We start from the raw sequence: 14,920 nt of genomic DNA, 5'->3' as shown, positions 1-14,920 counted from the left end.
AGCAGAAAACCAAATGGACCCAACTACTGGGTTTTTCCATTTCTCAAATCATTTTGGTCTCATATGCCTTACCTTCTATCACTGCTATCATAATACTGACTGAAGAGTCTCTTATTGGGAATATTTTTGGGAAAAGTCTAATAATGATTGCCTTTGCAATCTACATCTTCTTAATGTCTTAAACCAAGGGTCACGAATTCAGATGCCTTCTGGGCCCACAGCGATTATATAAATGAGTGAAATAGACCAGGTGGGGAGAAACTGGGATGCATATGCTCTGTCTAAACCGGCAGCCACTGCTCCGTTCCAGCTACTCTTTTCCACGTGCAAATGTGGCGTCAGGGTTATGAGATCTTCCACTTAGTAAGAGAAACTGGAAATCCAGGTTTTGACGTGAAATTGTCTGGTTTTTAATATTGGCAACAGATCGAAATTTCTTCAGAGTGTGGTGTGGGCCAGGACTGCGGACAAACAAAACCCTCCTGTGGGCTGGATATAGCCAGCCGGCTACCAGTCTGTGACTCTGGCTTAAACTCATTTCAGAAAGTAATTGGCACACCCGTACCCTTTGTAGTTGTCAGAATTATGGCTTCCATGTGCTATTTTAATTTAGATTTTTTCCCCTCTTACAGATTTTGCAACAGCGTGGGGGAAATACTCCCAGATATACTGCAACCCCAACAAAAGGAGCTGGATAGAAACAGAAGCATTGAGGCACAAAAAGACAATTCACAAATAACTATCTCATTTCTTCCCAATGAACATTTTCTTGAAGGCAGGAAAATTCTCAGCTGTTCACTCATGAATCAGGAGTCCCATATTTCATCCATATAAACTGCACTTATAAAACAGATTCTGGTCAGGTGGACTGAGAATGACAGAGAGTTAGAAAAATTGGGTCTGGTTTTGCTTTGCCAGATAGTTTTATTTGATGCCAGGTTACTTATATTAATCTGTTTCTTTCTTTCTTGTTTTTAATCTGTTTCTTATCTCATGAGGTTACATTGTCTCCATAGGGTCCATGCACCCACTATAACACTATGGTTCTGGGACAAACTTCTGTTAGACCCTTCAGAGGAAGGAAGAGAGCAATTAGAGACAACATTGTTTGATGCCTGTTTTTGTATCTCTGAGTCAGAATCCACTGCATCCTCTTTGTGTGACCTTGGACAAGTTACTTACTATCATCAAGCCTCAATTTCTTCATCTGCAGAATGGGCTCAATATGACTGATTTGCAAGGGATTATGTGAGGATGAACTGAAATGGCATTTAAAGTGCCCCCACACAGAATATGTGACATAAATTTCTTCCTCCTCTTCTCTCCTCTTTCTCTCCTAATTTTCCTTTGCTTTTCTTCTTCATTTTTCTTAATTCCTTCCTTCTATCCTGCCTATCAGTATGGAAGGCCCAACAGAGAAAGCTGTAATGCAATGCCATTAGGATACCATCTTTTATTTCAAGATTATGTCTGAATGAGGGATTTCAAACCCTTAAGTAGCTCTTAAGTAGCTCCCCAGAGAATAATGCAAACCAGATTCCAGAATATGGTCTACTGTAACTTGAGCCAAAGGAGGAGAAGAGTCTGATTTCCTGGGGTACCTGCAGCCAGCCTTCTCCACTAAGGGGACGGGGTATGGAAGGGGGCAGGCTCTCCGGGCTTTCCTGCTGATGTTTTCTTGAGCCCACAGTAGGAATGGAGGCCGCTTGCCCTGGAGAGGGACTGAGGCATTTAGAATGCCGAGGGCATGCTTTGCCTTCCATTTTCCTGCAGAGCTGAAGGCATTTGAGAAGGCAGGACTGTTCTAGAAGACCCTGTCCAACTCCCATTTGAGATCAAACTATGTTTGAAATCAAACTACGATGAGATTTGGCCACTTTCACTGGTGTTCGCCAGACATCATAACATGATTTAATTATTTTTACATTTGTAAATCATACCAGGCATTTTTCATTTTAAATTGAGTCAGGAGAGGGGCCTTGAGACTTTAGGTGAATGAGAGATTGCCAGGGTTGTACATTAGAAAGTTTTACAGGTTTTGGGTTTGCATAATGGATATTATCTCTGAAACGGATTGAACCACTGCCCTGTTCAAGTCATCTCTTGATTCCATTGGTTTCTGTGGTTTGACAAGCTCCTCTATAACTGCCTTGGGAATTTCAGTCTAAAATTATAGTTCACTAAATCAGCTTTTCAGCCCATTTGCCATGAATTAAAAGCAGGCGATTGATTTTTTTTTTCCTTAACACTCACTAGTTAGGGTTGCTGTTGTCCGCAGCCGCAAAGGGTGAGGAATGACAGGTACCACCAAGGCTATTTGGTTGTTTAAGCAATCAGAGTTTATTGATAAAGGGGAAGAGAACAAGGAGCGGGGATAAAGAAGAACAGAACAAGGAGTGGGGAAGCACACAGCAAATCGGTACTTACAACATCCACACCACAATCAGCCAGGAAGTCCCAATAGTTTGTACGGCGGGCGGGAGTGCCGACTGTCCAGGTCTGAGGCAAAGCTTCCTGTCCTCAGTGAGACTCCCAGTTGTCCTATGCTTGTGACTCCCTTTTATTCTAATGTTTTCTGGGTTTTGACTCAGGGTTTCAGGCATTCAGATACTGAGAGTTCTTTCTTTTTGTTCCCATGGATGGGATTTTTTTTATCTTTTTGTTCCCATGGATGGGATGTTTCTCTAGTCCGGTCAAGTGCCCGCTTGGGTGGCCAGGCCAGACAAGCAACGTGACACAGGACATTGTCTTAGTAACTTGTACCTTGGGGTCAGGGTCAAAGTGGCCATCTTTGGCCTCAAGCCCAGACACATTCTTTCATGTAGGCCCCAGATCCCAGTGTCCCTGGAAGATGGGGTGGCCAATGAACTCTGTAAAGTTGCCTTCCTTTAAAAGTTTTTTTCAACCTTTATTTAAGAACATATAAAGCATATTTACAGGGAAACAAAGCAACACATCAATTAGGCAATATTTTTTTGGCTGTAAATGATAGAAATTGAACTTACACTATTATTTTAAAAAAAGGTAATTTATTGGCTTATGTAATTAGGAAGTCTGTGGGGTAAGTGGCTTCAGGAAAAGCTGAATCCAGGGGCTTAAAGGATGTCACAAGGTCTCTGTCTCTTTCCATTCTTTGCCGGGTTTGTCTCTACCTTGCTTCATTCTCAGATAGGTTATCTCACTACTTTTTAGGCCAGATGGTAAGCAGCAACCCTAGACAAACATATTTTATGTTTATCAATTCTTTTAGAAATAATTTTTCTTAAGGGCTTCTGTAAGCAATTCCTGGAGATGCCTTTCACCCAGGTTGGGAGCCGAAGATAACTATTATGTTTTTGGTGTATAACATTCCAGCCTTTTTTCCTAAGTGTTTAAACTCATATACACCACACAAACACATCCTGTCTCTCTCTTTCTCTCAGAAACACACACACACACACAACACACCCTGAAAAAAAAAAACAGGTTGTAAAATGGAGACAGCCTCAGGTGTATTTCTGGACCATATAGAAAATTTGTCTGTTCATCTGTCCATCTGTCCACCCAGCTCTCATTATGTCCTGGGCACTGAGCCAAGTTCTTGGAATAAAGAGATGAACAAAAAGACATGGTCCCTGCCCCCATGGGGTACCATCCAGCAGGGGAGATGAAGAGTGAACAAGGACACGGGTGGGAAGTGCTGCAAAGTAGTCTGTGGGAGTGCATAATAGGTTTCCCACTTCCTTTACACGGGAGTCCGGAGTTCTTAGCACGGCCCAGGAGATCCTGCGTGGTGCAGCACCTGACACCTTCTTCAGCTTCATCTGGAACTGTGCACCTCTTCCACCTCCAGTTGCAGCCGCACTGGCCTTTAGAGTTCCTTGCATGCTCCTTCCTTCCCTAAGCCTGCCTTGTTGAGACAATCTTCTCCCTAGATAGCTTCTCCTTCTAAGGCTCAGATGAACTGCCTGTTACCACTCTGAAATGCTTTTTTGTTGTTTTTACAGTCATGCATCTCGTAATGATGAGGGTATGTTCTGAGAAACATGTCACTAGGCAATTTCGTCACTGTGTGAACATCACAGAGTGTACTTACACAAACCTAGATGGTATAGCCTACTACACACCTAGGCTATATGTTACTAATCTTATGGAACCACCACCATATATGCAATCTGCTGTTAACCAAAAAGTCCTTATGTGGTGCATGACTGTATCTTACCAGCTCTTCGTTAATATCAGCCCTGATATTGGATCCCCTACAGTGAACCCAGCACATAGGAGTTAAAACCAAAAGCACACATTCCAAGTTCCTTGGTTCTTTAGTTACACTCTTATGTAAATATTTGTTTTTTTAACCTCTGACTCCCTGAGCTACAGAGCCAAATAGAAGTTACAAAATTGTTAAAGTCCCAATTACCTCTCACTGGGCTCCCACTAAAGTTGCGGCTAATTACAGGACCTTGAAGTTCTTTTACAGAGAAACTAATGTCCAGAGACTATCAAGAAACCGAAGCTTCCAAGGCCCAACTCCACAGCTTCCTGACATCAGAGTCTACCTCCACTATGGAGACAAACACCCAAGGACACTCGTCTGAGAAATCCTTTGTCTCCTCCGCTGGAAGCAGCCCCAGACACAGGCCAATGGGAAAATGCTGACTAAGAAGGCCATGGCCCGCCTCCCCTACCTAAAACCCCAAATAAAAACCCCTACCCACTTCTTAATGGGGAGCAAGCAATCTTTGGGGCACTGGCCCTTGCTTTTCTCCCTCTGCCTGGCAAAGTAAAGCTTTCCTTTTTCATCCAACTCTGTCCTCATTACATGGATTGGTACCGGGATCATAGACTGAACTTTCCATAACATGTACTTTATATTCATCTAATTCCACAAAGGAGTTGAGATCAATTACAAACACACAAACACATTCATTCTTTCGAGCATTCAGGTGTGTATTTATTCACTCAATGATCTCTAGGTGCCAGGCACTGTTCCAGGTGCTGGAGAAACAGTGATGAACAAGACAGAAGAGGTCCCTGCTCTCATGAGCCTTACTCCCTAGGAGGAGAGAGACAATGAATCACTGAACAAATGAATAATCAAGATAATGTCTGAGTATTAAGTGCCATGAAGAAACTAAAAGAGGGTGATGAGAGGAGAGTCAGACTAGAGGAGGAGGAGGGAGAGGGTCTTCAGCCGGGTGGTCAGGGAGGGCCTCTCTGTGGAAGCGGCAGCTGAGCTGAGACACGGCAGCAGAGCTGAGCTCATCAGGCAAAGATTAGGGGAAAAGAGTTCCAGGTTGAGGGAAGAGGAAGTGGAAAGGTTTGACAGTGAGAGCAAGCTTGGCACACTCAGAGGACAGCAGGAGGACAGTGCGGCCAATCAGTTACTGTGACTGGAAATAAAATCAGGAGGCACAGAGAGGCCTGAATAACCACGCAGGTCCCACCCAGTGGGAAGTTTCAAGAAAGAGTAATGGAACCTGATTTACTTTTTAAGAACTCATTGTGACTTACTTTTTGCTGTGTGTCCACTTATATACTTTTAATTTTTTACTCTGTGCATATTTTAGCTTAAAATAAAGAACATACATTATCAATTCTAAAATGCATATTTTTTTCACATTTTAACGTTTCTGGAATCAGGATGCCTCTACCAGTCAGTAAGGTACTGTGACCAGGGAGCCAGGCAAAGAAAGGGTTACTGATGATCTGATCAAGAACTAATATGGTCTGTCAAATGTTTTTCAGACAAAAAGAAACTATGTGTTCTGTTTTGCAGAAATTGAGGTCTCCGTTTTGCAGATGGCGCTATCTTGCAGAGAGAAACTCACACATTTGCAGCAAGACCCCTACAAAATGCTCCAGCTCCAAGCGTCCTAAAGTTACCTTAAACTTATTAGCATCTCAAATTCTCCTCTGCTGGGAGGGTCCAAGCAGCCATTTTCAGATCATGTGATGTATGTAGTAGCATGTTTGCCTGCTGCGCATGCGCCCAGAGTGAACAGTTGTTGCCCGGTTGTTACAAATAAACCTGTAATCCTCTGCTCTCCTGTGTATAAAGTTTCCACCAGCACTGAGCTCTGAGAGACACTGCCTGGTGTTCTCCATTGCTTGTGCAAGCAATAAACCTTTTCTGCAGGTACTTCTGCCTTGGTTATGCTTTTTGACTCCTCACACACCAAGAAATGAACCCAGTGAGTTCAGTTACAGTATCGGTTTGTCAGCACTTTTTCTTTTTTATTGATAGGTAAATAGTGGTGATTCTTACAATCAACCTCAGAGGTTTGACAAAAATAGCATAATTTTAAAATGAAATTTCTGTCAGTTTTATTAATCACCTATCACTTTTCTCAAATTTTCATTCACATTTCTATTTTATTTATTTATATTCAAATTCTCCTTTCTTAGTGTGATGGCAAGATCAAAAACTATAAAGGACGAGATTGGAAAATTTGCCTCAAAAGACACACACAGAGTTACAAAATCAATAAAAGATTAACGAAAACATCTGCAATAAAAAGGTTGACAAGGGACCTTCATCAAAGAACATATCTTTATGTCATAAAGGGTTCCTATAAATTGAAAAGAAAAGGAAGCAATGCAACTGGGATAAAAAAGGGCAAAGGAAATAAAAAAGGAAATTTACAAAGTCATCCCAACAGCCATGTAGGGGCACTACCCTGAGTGCCCTTTAAGAGCCATGTGTCGTCCTGGGCAGGATGCCAACCATCTGGACAGGACACCCAGCTGCTGAGATTTGTAAGGATCCTGGGCCTGGCCAGCCTGGATCTTACCTTATCTCACTCAAAGACCATCATGTCTTAAAGAAACACAGAGCCCCTCCACATGAACTGCTGTTCCTGGGAATGCCGGCCGTAACAGGGACAGCTCCTCTTGGCAAGCATATAGCCTTTGTGCCCCTTCCTATAGAAGCAACCCCCTCCCGACCTGAGGTAGCAGGTGCACACTTCCATCTAGCCGGCCACCACTGGACATTCCCTGTAAGTAACTCCTAATAAACCCATATGTCTTGTTTGCCATCTCCAGGTCTTTTCTTTGGTCTGTCTGCAGCCTATTCCACACCGCTCACTCAACTGGGCATGCGGCCAGACAGGCCAATAAAACTAAGGAAAGATACTCCATCCACCTCACTAGCCTTCAAAGTGATATAAAGTTTTAAAATAATAGGACATCATTTCAGCATATCAGATTGGTAGAAATTTTTAAAAATTACAATACCCAGTGTAAGTGAGGGTGTAGGGAAAGAGGATCTTGACCCACCTTTGTGAAAACAGGAATTCATAAAAAGGTCTTGAAGAACAGTTGGGCAGTAGCTAAAATTCATAATGGCCAATTCTTTGAGCAAACAGTTCCTGCAAATATGCACATATACATATGTCTCCTACAATACTGTTTGATACAAAAACATAAAAAAGACAGCAATCTAAATGACCATCAGTAGGAAAGAGATGAAATAAAATGGAATTTCCACGCAAAGGAGTACTATAAAGCCATTAGAAATACTGAAGTAGATTCCTACAGGCTGACATGAAAAGACAGCCATGATTTACTGGGTATGAAAAAAAGCAAGTTGCAAAACAGTATGTATAAATTATTCACTGTTAATTAAAGTTACATGTAAATCTACATTTGTATATAGAAGTTTAGAGTCATTCATTCAACAAATACACAGTGAACTACAACATATATTTATTCGATGTGTATATACATTCATTCAAAAAAAGAGTACTGAACGTCTTATGTGCCAGGCCCTGGGTTGTATTTAAGTGTGCATCTATTTACCTGTCTCTGGGTATACTGCTCATCTGTAGGAGAACACACTGAATAGTGGTTATCTTCTGGGGGTGGGTGAGATTATGGAGGGTCTTTACTTTCTATTTCATATATTTCTACATTGATTCATCAAAAGGAACACAAAGCATTAGATATTTTGTTACAGATAACCATTCTGACACAAATATTAACCAAATATATAGAAAATTATGATAGCAAAAGTGTAGAAAAGCAAAGAGGCGAGACAATGGCAAAGCCTGAATAGGTTCTACTTCCAATTGTATGAGGGAAACCAAGGATGGGGGAGATGTTTTCCGTAAAAACTTAATTGTGAATGTCATCACCAGAAGGAAAGAAGGACTGAAGCACTGTGGCTGTGTGTAAAAGGCAGCTTATCAAGCTGTGATGTTTCTGATGTTATTGTGTTGACCATCTGAGAAGACCATCCTCTCTAAGCATGTTTTCTGACCTGATTTTTTTTTTGAGGAAGATTAGTCCTGAGCTAACTACTGCCAATGCTCCTCTTTTTGCTGAGGAAGACTGGCCCTGAGCTAACATCCGTGCCCATCTTCCTCTACGTTATACGTGGGACGCCTACCACAGCATGGCTTGCCAAGAGGTGCCATGCCCGCACGCGGGATTGGAACCGGCGAACCCCGGGCCGCCGAGAATATGTGCACTTAACACCTGCGCCACCGGGGCAGCCCTGACCTGAATTATTAATAAGCCCCTTGATCTTCTCTGTCAGACATAGACTGAAAATGATGGAAGATTCTGGAAGAGGTTTACCATAAGTTGAAAGGCTTAGAAATGAGGAAAGTGTTGTTGGAAACACTCATAATTAAAACTTGAGGGGAAAAATTGACTGCAGGGGCTGAGGAGGTAACAGAAGTGAGGGAAGTAGGTAAGGTATAAGACAACGGAGAAGGGTGGGAACAGAAGTGGAGAACGCACGACCCCTCCAAACGAGGCGGCCACTGCTCAATTATTGCCATGTAGGAGTTCGGGTCTAATGTTGCCAGATGTAACTTTTCCAAGGAAAGCTGGAAATCAAGATTTTCATGAAAAATCTCCTGTTTTTGAAATGTAGGCAGCTAATTTAAATTTTTTTAAAAAGATTTAAGATTGGGGAGCTATGGACATTTAAGAAGAGTCATACAAGAAACTGTTCTAAATTCCTCCATGGTAACTGCAATAAAAGTCTAAATGTATCAGCAGAAGTACATGCTGTATGACATCGTGTGTAGCAATACAGGCCCACCTTAACAAACAAGAAAAATCTAAATTAAATAATCTTAAACTACACCTAACAGAACTAGAAAAAGAAGAACAAACAAAGCCCAAAGTCAGAAGAAGGAGGGAAATAATAATAATTAGAGCAGAAATAAATGAAATTGAAACCAAAAAAACAGTAGAAAGGATCAATGAAACTAAGAGCTGGTTCTTTGAGAAGATAAACAAAACTGACAAACCCTTAGCCAGACTCACCAAGAGAAAAAGAGAGAATGTTCAAAATAAAATTAGAAATGAAAGAGGAGAAATTACAACGGCTATCACAGAAATACAAAGGACTATAAGAGAATACCATGAAAAACTATATGCCAACAAAGTGGACAATCTAGAAGAAACGGATAAATTCTTAGACTCTTACAACCTCCCAAACTGAACCAAGAAGAAACAGAGAATCTGAACACACCAATCACAAGTACAGAGATTGAAACAGTAAGGAAAAGCCTCCCAAAAATAAAAGTCCAGGACCAGATGGCTCCCGTGGAGAATCCTACCAAATATTCAAAGAAGATTTAGTACCTATCCTTCTCAAACTATTCCAAAAAACTGAAGAAGACAGAACACTTTCTAATATATTTTATGAGGCCAACATACCCTGATCCCAAAGCCAGACAAGGACAACACAAGATAGGAAAATAACAAGCTGGTATCACTAATGAATATAGATGCAAAAATCTTCAACAAAACATTGGCGAACCAAATATAGCAATACATTAAAAGGATCATACACCATAATCAAGTGGGATTTATACCAGGGACACAGGGATGATTCAACATCTGCAAATCAATCAATGTGACACACCAATGTTAACAAAACGAGGAATAAAAACCGCATGATCATCCCAATACATGCAGAGAAAGCATTTCACAAGATCCAGCATCCATTTATGATAAAAACTCTCAATAAGATGGGCATAGAAGGAAAGTACCTCAACATAGTAAAGGCCATATATGACAAACTACTCAAGGGGAAAAACTGAAAGCCATCCCGCTGAGAACACTAACAAGACAACAGTGCCCATTCTTGCCACTGTCATTCAACATAGTACTGACAGTTTGGGCCAGAGCAATTAGGCAAGAAAAAGAAATAAAGGGTATCCAAATTGGCAAGGAAGAAGTGAAACTCTCAGTCTGCAGATGACATAATTTTATATATAGAAAACCCTAAAGAATCCATCAGAAAAATATCAGAAATCATCAGCAACTACAGCAAAGTTGCAGGGTACAAAATCAACTTACAAAAATCAGTTGCATTTCTATACTCTAATAACGAACTAACAGAAAGAGAACTCAAGAATACAATCCAATTTACAATCACATCAAAAATAATAAAATATCTAGGAATAAATTTAACCAAGGAGATGAAAGACCTATACAATGAAAACTAAAGACATTATTGAAAGAAATTGATGATGACATAAAGAGATGGAAAGAGATTCCAGGCACATGGATTGGAAGAATAAACATAGTTAAAATGTCCATGCTACCTAAGGCAATCTACAGATTCAATGCAATCCCAATGACATTCTTCACAGAAATAGAACAAAGAAACCTAAAATTCACATGAGACAACAAGAGACCCAAGTAGCTAAAGAAATTCTGAGAAAAAAGAATAAAGCATCACAATCCCTGACTTCAAAATATACTACAAAGCTATAGTAACCAAAACAGCATGGTACTGGCACAAAAACAGGCACACAGATCAATGGAACAGAACTGAAAGCCCAGATATAAAACCACACATCAACGGACAGCTAATCTTTGACAAAGGAGCTAAGAACATACAATAGAGAAAGGAGAGTCTCTTCAATAAATCATATTGGTAAAACTGGACAGCCACATGTGAAAGAATCGAAGTAGACCATTCTCTTTCCCCATACACAAAAATTAACTCAAAATGGATTAAAGACTTGAAGGTAAGACTCGAAACCATAAAACTCCTAGAAGAAAAGATAGACAGTATAGTCTTTGACATCAGTCTTAGAAGAATCTTTTCAAATACCACGTCTACTTGGGTAAGGGAAACAAAAGAAAAAATAAACAAACGGATTTCATAAGACTAAAGAGCTTCTGCAAGGCAAAGGAAACAATGAACAAAACGAAAAGACAACCCACCAACTGGGAGAAAATATTTGCAAATCATATATGTGACAAAGGGTTAATCTCCAAAATACATAAAGAACACACACAATTCAACAACAAACAAAACAAACAACCGGATAGAAAAATGGGCAGAGGATATGAACAGACATTTTTCCAAAGAAGATATACAGATGGCCAATAGGCACATGAAAAGATGTTCAACATCACTAATAATCATGGAAATGCAAATCAAACTACACCTTACAGGGGCCAGCCCGGTAACTCAGTGGTTAAGTTCACACATTCTGCTTCAGCGGCCCGGGGGTTGCTGGTTCAGATTCCGGGTGTGGACCTATGCACTGCTTATCAAGCCATGCTGTGGCAGGCATCCCATGTATAAAATAGAGGAACATGGGCACAGATGTTAGCTCAGGGCCAGCCTTCCTCAGCAAAAAGAGGAGGATTGGTGGCAGATGTTAGCTCAGGGCTAATGTTCCTCAAAAAAAAAAAAAAACACTACACCTTACACCTGTTAGATGGCTATAATTATCAACACAAAAAACAACCAATGTTGGAGAGGATGTGGAGAAAAGGGAACCCTCATATACTGCTGGTGAGAATGCAAACTGGTACAGCCACTATGGAAAACAGTATGGAGATTTACCAAAAAATTAAAAATAGAAATACCCTATGACTCAGCTATCCCAATACTGGGTATTTATCCAAAGAACTTGAAATCAACAATTCAAAGAGACTTGTGCACCCTTATTCAATTAAGCTCTCTATTCTTAATTTACGGATAAATAGACTAATGGTTTCAATAACGTGTGTGCTTCATGTTATGTTCATTGCAGCATTATTCACAACAGCCAAGACATGGAAGCAACCCAAGTGCACGTCCACTTATGAATGGATAAAGAAAATGTGGTACATACATGCAATGGAATACTACTCAGCCATGAAAAAACAAAAATAATCCCCTTTGCAATAACATGGATGGACCTTGAGGGTATGAAGCCAGACAGAGAAAGAAAAATACTGGATGATTTCACTCATATGTGGAAGATAAACAAATACATGGACAAAGAAAACAGATTAGTGATTACCAGAGCAGAAAGGGGATGGGGGTGGGCATGAGGGATAAAGGGGCACATTTATATGGTGACTGACAAATAATAATGTACAACTGAAATTTCCTAATGTTATAAACTATTATGACCTCAACAAAAAAAAAAAACAGGTGGTAGGCTAGATTTGGCCCGTACAACCTCTGCTCTAAAAGAGCAAAAAAGCATAATATGTTTCTTTTTTTAAAAAAAAAGGAACTTTAGATTTTAAAAAATCCCTTCAGACAAATATAATTATCAAACAAAATGAAAAACTTCCAGAAAAGACTTTCAGACCCTGTGCTTTTCTCCTTCCTCACTACTGACAGACAACCTTCTTCGTGGAAGGGGCACATAAGTGTACCTTGCTCAGAAATAAAAATCTCAAATTTATTAATTATTAACTCACTTGCAAGACAGGGGCAAAAAGTCAAACCATGTGACCAGTCAAAAGGGCATCAGGCCCAAAGGAGGGATTTCTCCAACGGCCCCTGTGAACACTGACACGGCACATTCACTTACACTGCATTCTCTTCCAGTTCCTTCTGCTACGCCCCAGTCCCTGCCTTACAGAGGCACAATCAACCTACAGAAAGGAACCCCTGGAACACCCACAGGGCTGTGTGTAGAGGAAAGGGGAAGGAGTCTGGAGTTCGATGAGCTGAGCTCCGATGTTTGTTCCACATTCCAATGCCACCAGATATGCAATTTGGGGGAAGACACAAGTTCTCGCAGCCCCACTTTCCCCATCTGTGTAAAACTCTCCCCTCTCACAGAGCTCTCATGTTAATTCATGAGGCCATGTATGTAAAAGCACCTCATAAATGTCAGTTATCCTATCCTAAATGAAGAATGCAGAGACAAACGGTTAATACTAAGACCACGTTGATGCCACCGACTTCTCGCTTGAGTAAGAGAAAGGTTGGGAGCTCTGATGACCAAAGACCATCTTATCAGGTGAGCTGACTAGGGACAAAACAGATATGCAGGTCGGGTTATGCCCACACACTGTAATTTATCTTGGTGTACATCTGGAGAAATCTGGGGAAATGTACATACCCATTACTGCCACATGACTGACCTGACAGAAGCCTCTGGAAAAATATGTACAAACCTACAAAAAAAGAAAATGTAATCAGTAAAATCTTTGTAGGGCTAACGTTTGTACCTAAAATTCCAGCCTAGGAGTCAAAGGTCGGTGCTTTAGTCCTGGTTCTGCCACTAATTAGATGCAAGTTTCCTTTCCTGTGAGTGGGTGTAATTACACCTGCTCTTGAACCCTGACATAGCAGTTAAAGGATCAAATCAGAGATTGGCTACAGAAGGGCGTTGTATCGTATTATCATCACCCAGCCTTGCAAATCTCCAAATTTTACCTAAGACACTGCTGTGCCGACAATAAAATCTTAGTTATCATCAAAATTACAAATGCACGTGCTCTTTGTCTCAGCAATTCCACTGGCAGAATTTTTTCTCCTGATATATTTCCACATGTGCAGAGGGAAATGTACACAAGGATGTTTATTATAACCCTGTTTGTAACAGCAAAAGATGAGAAACAACCCACAATCCTTCACTGGGGCCCCAGTGAGATAAAGTACGGGTCTGATGGGGGTTGTGGGGGGCGTGTGAGCAGGTGGGGACAGAGGTGGGAGACAAGCTGTCACTGCATCCCTTTTAATACATTTTTAAAATTTTTGAGCCAGGTGAACGTCTTCACAAAATTAAACAGTTGGGGAAAGAAGAGGGGGAATTTTCACTTACCTTTAATGTCCAGAAGGTGGTGTCCATCTTAGCCCCCAGGTTTATAATTTGGCACTGACATTCTGTCTTCCGTAGAAATGCCCTTATAAGCTGAGTGACGCCATGGACACGAGCAAAATATCCTCAGAGAGAGACAGAAACAAGCTGTCACTCAGTGATGAGAAATAATCCCTGCAAAGCCCTCTGCAGCAGGAGAGCCAAACAGAGCACTTCTGTCCTTCCTTGGGGCCGGTGGATTATCCGTGACTTTATAGGAGAAATAGCAAATTTTAAATTCTCTTCCTTTTTCTTTTCAGATGTTTGAATCAAAGTACAATCTATTTAATAGTAGAATTAACTCTCATAAGGAAAATAAAATGCCCTATATTTTACTTACGAAAGACAAGTGTTTTACATCAAAACATCTGATCTAAATGTTCCTCTAGGAAATGCGCCCTTTCATAGCTATAGTAAAAGCTACTCAGTACTGTGGTAAAACTCGAAATTGCAAGATCATATGCAAAATAATATTTTTAGGTCAGGAAATTGGATGGATGAGTGTCCAAGCAAAGAAAGCCACACTTCTTATTGTGTTCCTGTCATCTCTACCCTGTATGGGTTAGAGCCTCGGTGTTTGTAACACGGCATGACAGATTGGGGGAGGAATGCTTGTCTAAGAAACTGACTTGTTAAGCTCCGGGGTGGGGAGCTGGGCAAAGGAGATGAGAAATAAAGAAGGACGAAGGAAGATAAAGTCTGTCTGTGTTCTAAGGCTGGCTGCTCTAAGTGTGACTATTTCAAGAACGCAATTTGAGAGTGGCATTTAGAAATGTTTATTGCAATTTGACAGAGAAATATTATGCCTGTTGAATCTACTAATAAATAATTTGGGCTTGTATTTTGCCTGTCTTATTCATTTTATTTTG

The 14,920-nt window shown here is 40.7% G+C and overlaps 1 protein-coding gene across 5 annotated transcripts in view; it reads left to right on the top strand.

Annotated features, from left to right (window-relative positions):
* The window catches only part of LOC106839005 (heparan sulfate glucosamine 3-O-sulfotransferase 4-like), a 32,015-nt gene that overhangs the window by 8,868 nt on the left and 8,227 nt on the right, over positions 1-14,920 (top strand). For 2 of the 5 annotated variants that reach the window (XR_011494233.1, XR_011494235.1), the window contains one exon: positions 5,759-13,208. The exons of 2 other annotated variants lie outside the window; for them this stretch is intronic. The gene's annotated coding sequence lies outside the window, so the exon portion shown is untranslated. One more of the 5 variants, XM_070484699.1, reaches the window with a different exon arrangement.

This window comes from Equus asinus, chromosome 14 (assembly GCF_041296235.1).
Source record: "Equus asinus isolate D_3611 breed Donkey chromosome 14, EquAss-T2T_v2, whole genome shotgun sequence".
In the NCBI taxonomy this organism is placed as follows: Eukaryota; Metazoa; Chordata; class Mammalia; order Perissodactyla; family Equidae; genus Equus; species Equus asinus.
Note: the sequence above shows the minus strand (reverse complement) of the source record. Positions and strands in the feature narration are given on the sequence as shown.